Source organism: Anolis carolinensis, chromosome 6 (assembly GCF_035594765.1).
Source record: "Anolis carolinensis isolate JA03-04 chromosome 6, rAnoCar3.1.pri, whole genome shotgun sequence".
Lineage (NCBI taxonomy): Eukaryota > Metazoa > Chordata > Lepidosauria > Squamata > Dactyloidae > Anolis > Anolis carolinensis.
This window is the reverse complement of record NC_085846.1, coordinates 3,278,279-3,285,401: the sequence shown is the minus strand read 5'-3', so window position 1 is coordinate 3,285,401 and position 7,123 is coordinate 3,278,279. Positions and strand designations below refer to the sequence as shown.

General features: G+C 39.1%; 1 protein-coding gene across 1 annotated transcript in view; it reads left to right on the top strand.

The window, feature by feature from the left end:
- The first annotated feature begins 1,922 nt into the window (after positions 1 to 1,922).
- Positions 1,923 to 7,123, top strand: part of gnb2 (G protein subunit beta 2) — a 28,710-nt gene continuing 23,509 nt past the window's right edge. The window contains exon 1 of the mRNA XM_062957938.1: positions 1,923 to 2,186. The gene's annotated coding sequence lies outside the window, so the exon portion shown is untranslated. The remainder of the gene's footprint in view (positions 2,187 to 7,123) is intronic.

Below are 7,123 nucleotides of genomic sequence, written 5' to 3'. Positions count from 1 at the left end.
CTTCTTTAGGATTCTATCTCTCATATTTCTATTTTTATTTTCCTTTTTTAACATTCACTCCCTCCATTGCTTGAATTGGTACAACCCACCATCCTCCAATGGTACATCCCATTCTTAAAACTATTTCTTTTATTTAGAGTTCTAAAGCACTGAAAACTATTTCTTCTTGCGGAGTCTATATTTCTTCTCCTCCTTTTCCTTATTTAGGAATCCATTTCTCATATTTCCATTTCCTTTCCTTTTTTTAACATTCACTCCCCCCATTGCTTGACTTGGTACAACCCACCATCCTCAAATGGTACATCCCATTCTTAAAACTATTTCCTTTCTTCAGAGTTCTAAAGCACTGAAAACTATTCCTTCCTGTCAGAATATATTTATTCTCCTCCTACTCCTCCTTTTTTAAGGATCCCATTTCTCACATTTCCATATCCCTTCCTTCTTTTTAAACATTCACTCCCCCTGTGCTTGACTTGGTACAACCCACCATCCTCAAATGGTACATCCCATTCTTCAAACTATTTCCTTTCTTCGGAGTTCTAAAGCACTGGAAACTATTTCTTCTTGTGGACTGTATATTTCTTCTTCTCCTTTTCTTTATTTAGGAATCTATATCTCATATTTCCATATCTTTTCCTTCTTTTTAAACATTTACTCCCCCTGTGCTTGCCTTGGTACAACCCACCATCCTCAAATGGTACATCCCATTCTTCAAACTATTTCCTTTCTTCGGAGTTCTAAAGCACTGGAAACTATTTCTTCTTGTGGAGTCTATATTTCTTCTTCTCCTTTTCTTTATTTAGGAATCTATATCTCATATTTCCATATCTTTTCCTTCTTTTTAAACATTTACTCCCCCTGTGCTTGCCTTGGTACAACCCACCATCCTCAAATGGTACATCCCATTCTTCAAACTATTCCCTTTCTTCGGAGTTCTAAAGCACTGAAAACCAGTCCTTCCTGTCAGAGTATATTTTCCTTCTTCTCTTTTTCCTTATTTAGGATTCTATTTCTCATATTTCCATATCTTTTCCTTCTTTTTTTAATTCACTCCCCCATTGCTTGACTTGGTACAACCCACCATCCTCAAATGGTACATCCCATTATTAAAACTATTTCCTTTATTTAGAATTGTAAAGCAGTGAAAACTATTCTTTCCTGTCAGAATATATATATATTCTTCTCTTTTTCCTTATTCAGGATCCCATTTCTCATATTTCCGTATTTTTTCCTTCTTTTTTTACATTTACTCCCCCATTGCTTGACTTGGTACAACCCACCATCCTCAAATGGTACATCCCATTCTTAAAACTATTCCCTTTCTTCGGAGTTCTAAAGCACTGAAAACCATTCCTTCCTGTCAGAATATATTTTCCTTCCTCTCTTTCTTCTTCTTTAGGACTCTATTTATCATAGTTCTTTATTTTTTTCTTTTTAAACATTCACTCCCCCCAATTGTTTGCCGTGGTACAACCCACCATCCCCAAATGGTACATCCCATTTTAAACATTATTTCCTTTCTTCAGAGTTCTAAAGCACTGGAAACTATTTCTTCTTGTGGAGTCTATATTTCTTCTCCTCCTTTTCCTTATTTAGGATCCCATTTCTCATATTTCCGTATTTTTTTCCTTCTTTTTAAACATTCACTCCCCCATTGCTTGACTTGGTACAACCCACCATCCCCAAATGGTACATCCCATCTTAAACATTATTTCCTTTCTTCAGAGTTCTAAAGCACTGGAAACTATTTCTTCATGTGGAGTCTATATTTCTTCTTCTCTTTTTCCGTGTTTAGGATCCCATTCCCCCTATTTCCATCCCCTTCCCTTCTCTTTTTCCAATGGGCTCCCCCCGTTGCCTGACTTGGTACGTCCCACTCCTCCTCCTCCCGCCTCCCTCCCTCCCTCTCTTTTCGGGGAGTCTGTTTCGGCCGCGTCCGGCTTTGGGCGCGGCGGCGGCGAAGAAGAAGAAATAGAGCCGCGTCACTGGGGCTGCGTATCGCTCCGCGGCGCGAAAAAAAAAGTCCCGCCCGCTTTGGCTGCTTGGTCTCGTGCCGCGCCGCGTTCCTGGCCCGGCCCAGCGGAGGGATCCTTCCGCCCCTGGAGCAGGAGAAAGGAGTCCCCCGCCTCCCCCTCTCCCCCCACCTCCCCCCAACCCCCCCAAAAGCCGAGGCGCTGCTGCAGGAGGTGAGTCTGGGGGGGAGAAGCAAGGCGGGGGGGGGGGGAGAAAGGGGGAAAAGGGTGGGGCGGGAAAGGCTTCCTCTTCGGCTTCCTCTTCCTGCTTGCCCCCCCCCCCCCGGGCCAAAAATAATAATAAAATAAAAAATAAAGCATTGCATTGCAGCCTTTCCAAGGCCCCCCCCCCCACCCCTCCTGCAAGGCTCAGGCTTCAACAAGAAATAAACAGGATTGATTGCAGAACACCCCCCCCCCCTATCAATCAATCAATCAATCAATCAGTGGTCTCCTAGCAACCGTCTCCCCCAGGAGTCCCCGCCCCTTAGCAACCCCGGGCCCTTGCCCACTCACCACAGAGAAAAGGGGGTTCACTTCTCACACCCCCACCCCCCAAAATGTGGCTTCCTCGGAATGCTTTCTATGGGGAAGCCCATAGACAACCCCCCCCCCCCCCCCATTTTGTGTGTTGTCGAAGGCTCACAACCTCTGAGGATGCCTGCCATAGATGTGGGCGAAACGTCAGGAGAGAATGCTTCTGGAACATGGCCACACAGCCCGAAAGACATACAACAAGCCCTCATTTTGCATTGCCTCCCCCCCCCATTAAATCCTTTCTATGGGGCAGCAGGAAGGGGAACTCCATAGACAAACCCCCTCGTTTTGCATTGACCCCCATTAAATCATTTTTATGGGGCAATAGGAAGGGGAAGCCCATAGACAACCCCCCTCATTTTGCATTATTATTATTATTATTATCTGCATTTCTATACCGCTTTTCTCAAAGCGGTTTACAACATAATAAATGGCAAAATTCAATGCCTTAATATATATGTAAGGCATTGAATATATATATATATACAGTAGAGTCTCACTTATCCAAGCTAAACGGGCCGGCGGAAGCTTGGATAAGCGAATATCTTGGATAATAAGCAGGGATTAAGGAAAAGCCTATTAAACATCAAATTAGGTTATAATTTTACAAATTAAGCACCAAAACATCATGTTACACAACAAATTTGACAGAAAAAAATAGTTCAATACACAGTAATGCTATGTAGTAATTACTGTATTTACGATCATGATATATTGAAAACATTGACTACAAAAATGGCTTGGATTATCCAGAAGCTTGGATAAGCGAGGCTTGGATAAGTGAGACTCTACTGTATTATTATTAACTGCATTTCTATACCGCTTTTCTCACCCCTGGGGGGACTCAAAGCGGTTTACAACATAATAAATGGCAAAATTCAATGCCTTACATCACATATCTTAAATAAAATGCATACAACTGTAGATTAAAACTATAAAAACATCAAACAAAGCTATATGTATAAAACATGCTATTACAGCAATTAACATGCATTGCCCCCCCCCCCCATTAAATCCTTCCTATGGGCAACAGGAAGGGGAACTCCATAGACAACCCCCAGTTTTATTATATATATTATTATTATTATTTATTATTATGTATTATTATCATCATCATTATATATTATTATTTATTAGTATTATATATTATCATGTAATAGACAAACCCCCCAATTTTGCATTGCCCCCCATTAAGTCATTTATATGGTCCAACAGGAAGGGGAACTCCATAGACAATCCCCCCAGTTTTATTATATATTATTTATTATTTATTATCATTTATTATTATTATTATTATTATCATATATTATTATAATATTAATAGTATTATATATTATCATATAATAGACAATCCCCCCCAATTTTGCATTTCCCCCCATTAAATCCTTCCTATGGGCAACAGGAAGGGGAACCCCATAGACAACCTCCTAATTTTATTATATATTATTTATTATATATATTATTATTATTATTATTATTATCATCATCATCATATATTATGTATTATTAGTATTGTATATTATTATCATATCTTATATTATTATTTATTAGTATTATATATTATCATATAATAGACAAACCCCCCCCCCCCCATTTTGCATTACCCCCCATTAAGTCATTTATATGGGGCAACGGAGAGAGGGAACTCCCTAGGCAAACTCCCCATTAAATCCTTTCTATGGGGAAACAGGAAGAGGAAGCCCATAAGCAATTGATTCATTGTTTACAAAGCTCCGTTGGTTCTAGACTTGATATGCTTTAGTCATTTGAAAGACCATTTTAATTGACTTTTTTACAGTTTTATAATATGTTTTACTGTCACAGTACTGTTATTGTCTGAATCTGGCATGGAATTATTGCAATAGTTTGTAAGCCTCCCTGAGTTCCCCTTTGGGGGTGAGAAGGGCGGGGTATAAGCACAGTAAATAAGTAAATAGGCAAACCCCCGATTTTGCATTCCCCCCCCCCCATTAAATCCTTTATATGGGGCAACAGGAAGGGGAAGCCCATGGGAACCCCCCTCCCCAATTTTGCATTGCCCCTTATTCAATCATTTATATGAGCAAAAGGAAAGGGAACCCCATAGACAAACATTTGCAAGATGAAGCAGGTTCTCTGCCCCATAAAAAGTGGGGTACCCCTGACCCCCACCTGACTCATTTGCCCTCGGTATCATTATTGGGGGGATCATGATGCCCACACACCAACGTGGTTTCGACTTACTGTAAATACTCAAGTATAAGCCTAGTTTTTCAACCCATTTTTAGGACTGAAAAAAACCCTCCTTGGCTTATACGTGGGTGAGGGTCCTGGTGGGCTTATATTCAGGTTGACTTATACTCAAGTATATATGGTATATTTATTATTTTTCTCTATTATTACATTTATTTAATACTCATTTAATTATTATTACATTTATTATTTTACTCTATTATTGTTGTTACTTTTACATTTATTTTACTCTATTTTTATTATTATTAATACATTTATTATTTTACTCTATTTATTAATACATTTATTATTTTACTGCATTTATTATTATTATTATTATTACATTTATTATTTTACTCTATTATTGTTACTTTTACATTTATTTTACTCTATTATTATTATTATTATTAATACATTTATTATTTTACTCTATTTATTAATACATTTATTATTTTACTGCATTTGTTATTATTATTATTATTATTACATTTATTATTCCACTCTATTATTATTAAAAGGATACATAAGCACATTTACATTGAAGAAGATGAAAATAATGATTTAATCAGAGTTGAACAGTCATATCTTAAATTACAGTTTGATGTAAAGATTCAAAAACATTTAAACTACTGAGGCCTCAATTAGTGTAATTTTATGCGTATCTCGGCTTATACTGGAGTCAATGTTTCCCCAGTTTTTTGTGGTAAAATTAGGTGCCTGGGCTTATATTCGGGTCGGCTTATACTCTGTCATGCAAACAATAGGCTGTAGCTATTCTTTAAATAAGTGTTTATTTGCGTGACCCCCACAAAGTGTTGGGGTGCAAGCTCATTTTGGGATGAAGGGGATTTTTGCATTGAAGTCAATGGGGAGAGAGCAATAAAAACCTTTGGTTTCCTTGGAAGAGAAAATGTGGAGATGGGAGCTGATATTTTTGGGGTTCTATTAGGCAGAACTTGGGGTTCGTTTCTTCTAAATGGGACAGACTAGGGACCTCCCTTTTCCCTCCCTTTGCAACGATTTATTTCTTAATTAACTGACTGGGGATCTTAATTAACGCGCTGATTGGGCCCAGAGAGAGTTGCCCTTGTTCCCTCTGGCCCGTCTGTGGCTTTCCAAGGAAGGAACTGGCCAAACCACTTTCCTTGCCAAAGCAAAACCCCAGTGCAAGGAACGGGACCAGCAGAGCATAGGGAAAGGAGCCTTTTGGGACTGACCCTCCCAGAATCCCCATCGGTTTTCTGGGGGCCCTGGCTGTGGGATTGTGGGAGATGTAGTCCAACCCAGTCATATTGGGGAGAGAAAGCCGTCTCCTTTGAATGACTATCAAAATGAGTGGGTTTCTAGTCCTCATGAAAGAGGAAGAAAGTTCTGCAGCATTTTGGAAGAACTCTGAGGCAATGCACAGACTTTTTGCTCCATTATTATGAAACGTCAACTCTCTCTAGCATCCTCCTCACTCTTGTGCTTTGATTGTGGGGTTGGACTAGATGACCCCTGGGGGTCTCTTCCCACTCTTGGAAAACCAGCACCATTTCATTGTATATAGAACGTTGGGTTGCAGAACTAGAGCAACCAATTTCTTCTCCTTAGGGGAGTTTGCTCCCTTTCTGCTGTGAGGCTTGTGGCTGATGGTTTTGATCAGGCATGGGCAAACTTCAGCCCTCCAGGAGTTTTGGACTGCAACTCCCACCATTCCTAACGTAACAAATTTAAGAGCCAAGGGCCCAGTGAATGAAGTTTGATTACAAGCGTTGAAACCAATATAAAACACTCCAAAGGCCTTGCCCGAGTGAGCTTCTGTGCACGACTCCAGAGAAGAGGCAGGATTTGTGTTTGCAAGCCCAGGGCTAAAAAATCCATATTTTAAATTGGGAATTTTAATCTGCATTTCATCTGTGGGATTTTCACTTGTATTTTAACTCTCTGTGTGGCTTTTTTCTTGTTTTGTGGCTTTTAGTGGTGTTTTATCTCTTGTTTTAATGATGTTGTGTCCCTCCTCGAGCTGCAGGGGAAGTATTATTATTATTATTATTATTATTATTATTATTATTATTATTATTATGGATTAGGGATATGTTGCCCACTTATGGCCCTCCCAGAACCAAGCCAAGATTTTAATGCTAGTGTTTATAATAATACAGTAGAGTCTTGCTTATCCAACATAAACGGACCGGCAGAACATTGGATAAGCGAATATGTTGGATAATAAAGAGAGATTAAGGAAAAGCCTATTAAACATCAAATTATGTTATGATTTTACAAATTAAGCACCAAAACATCATTGACAGAAAAAGTAGTTCAATACACAGTAATGCTATGTAGTAATTACTGTATTTACGAATTTAGCACCAAAATATCGC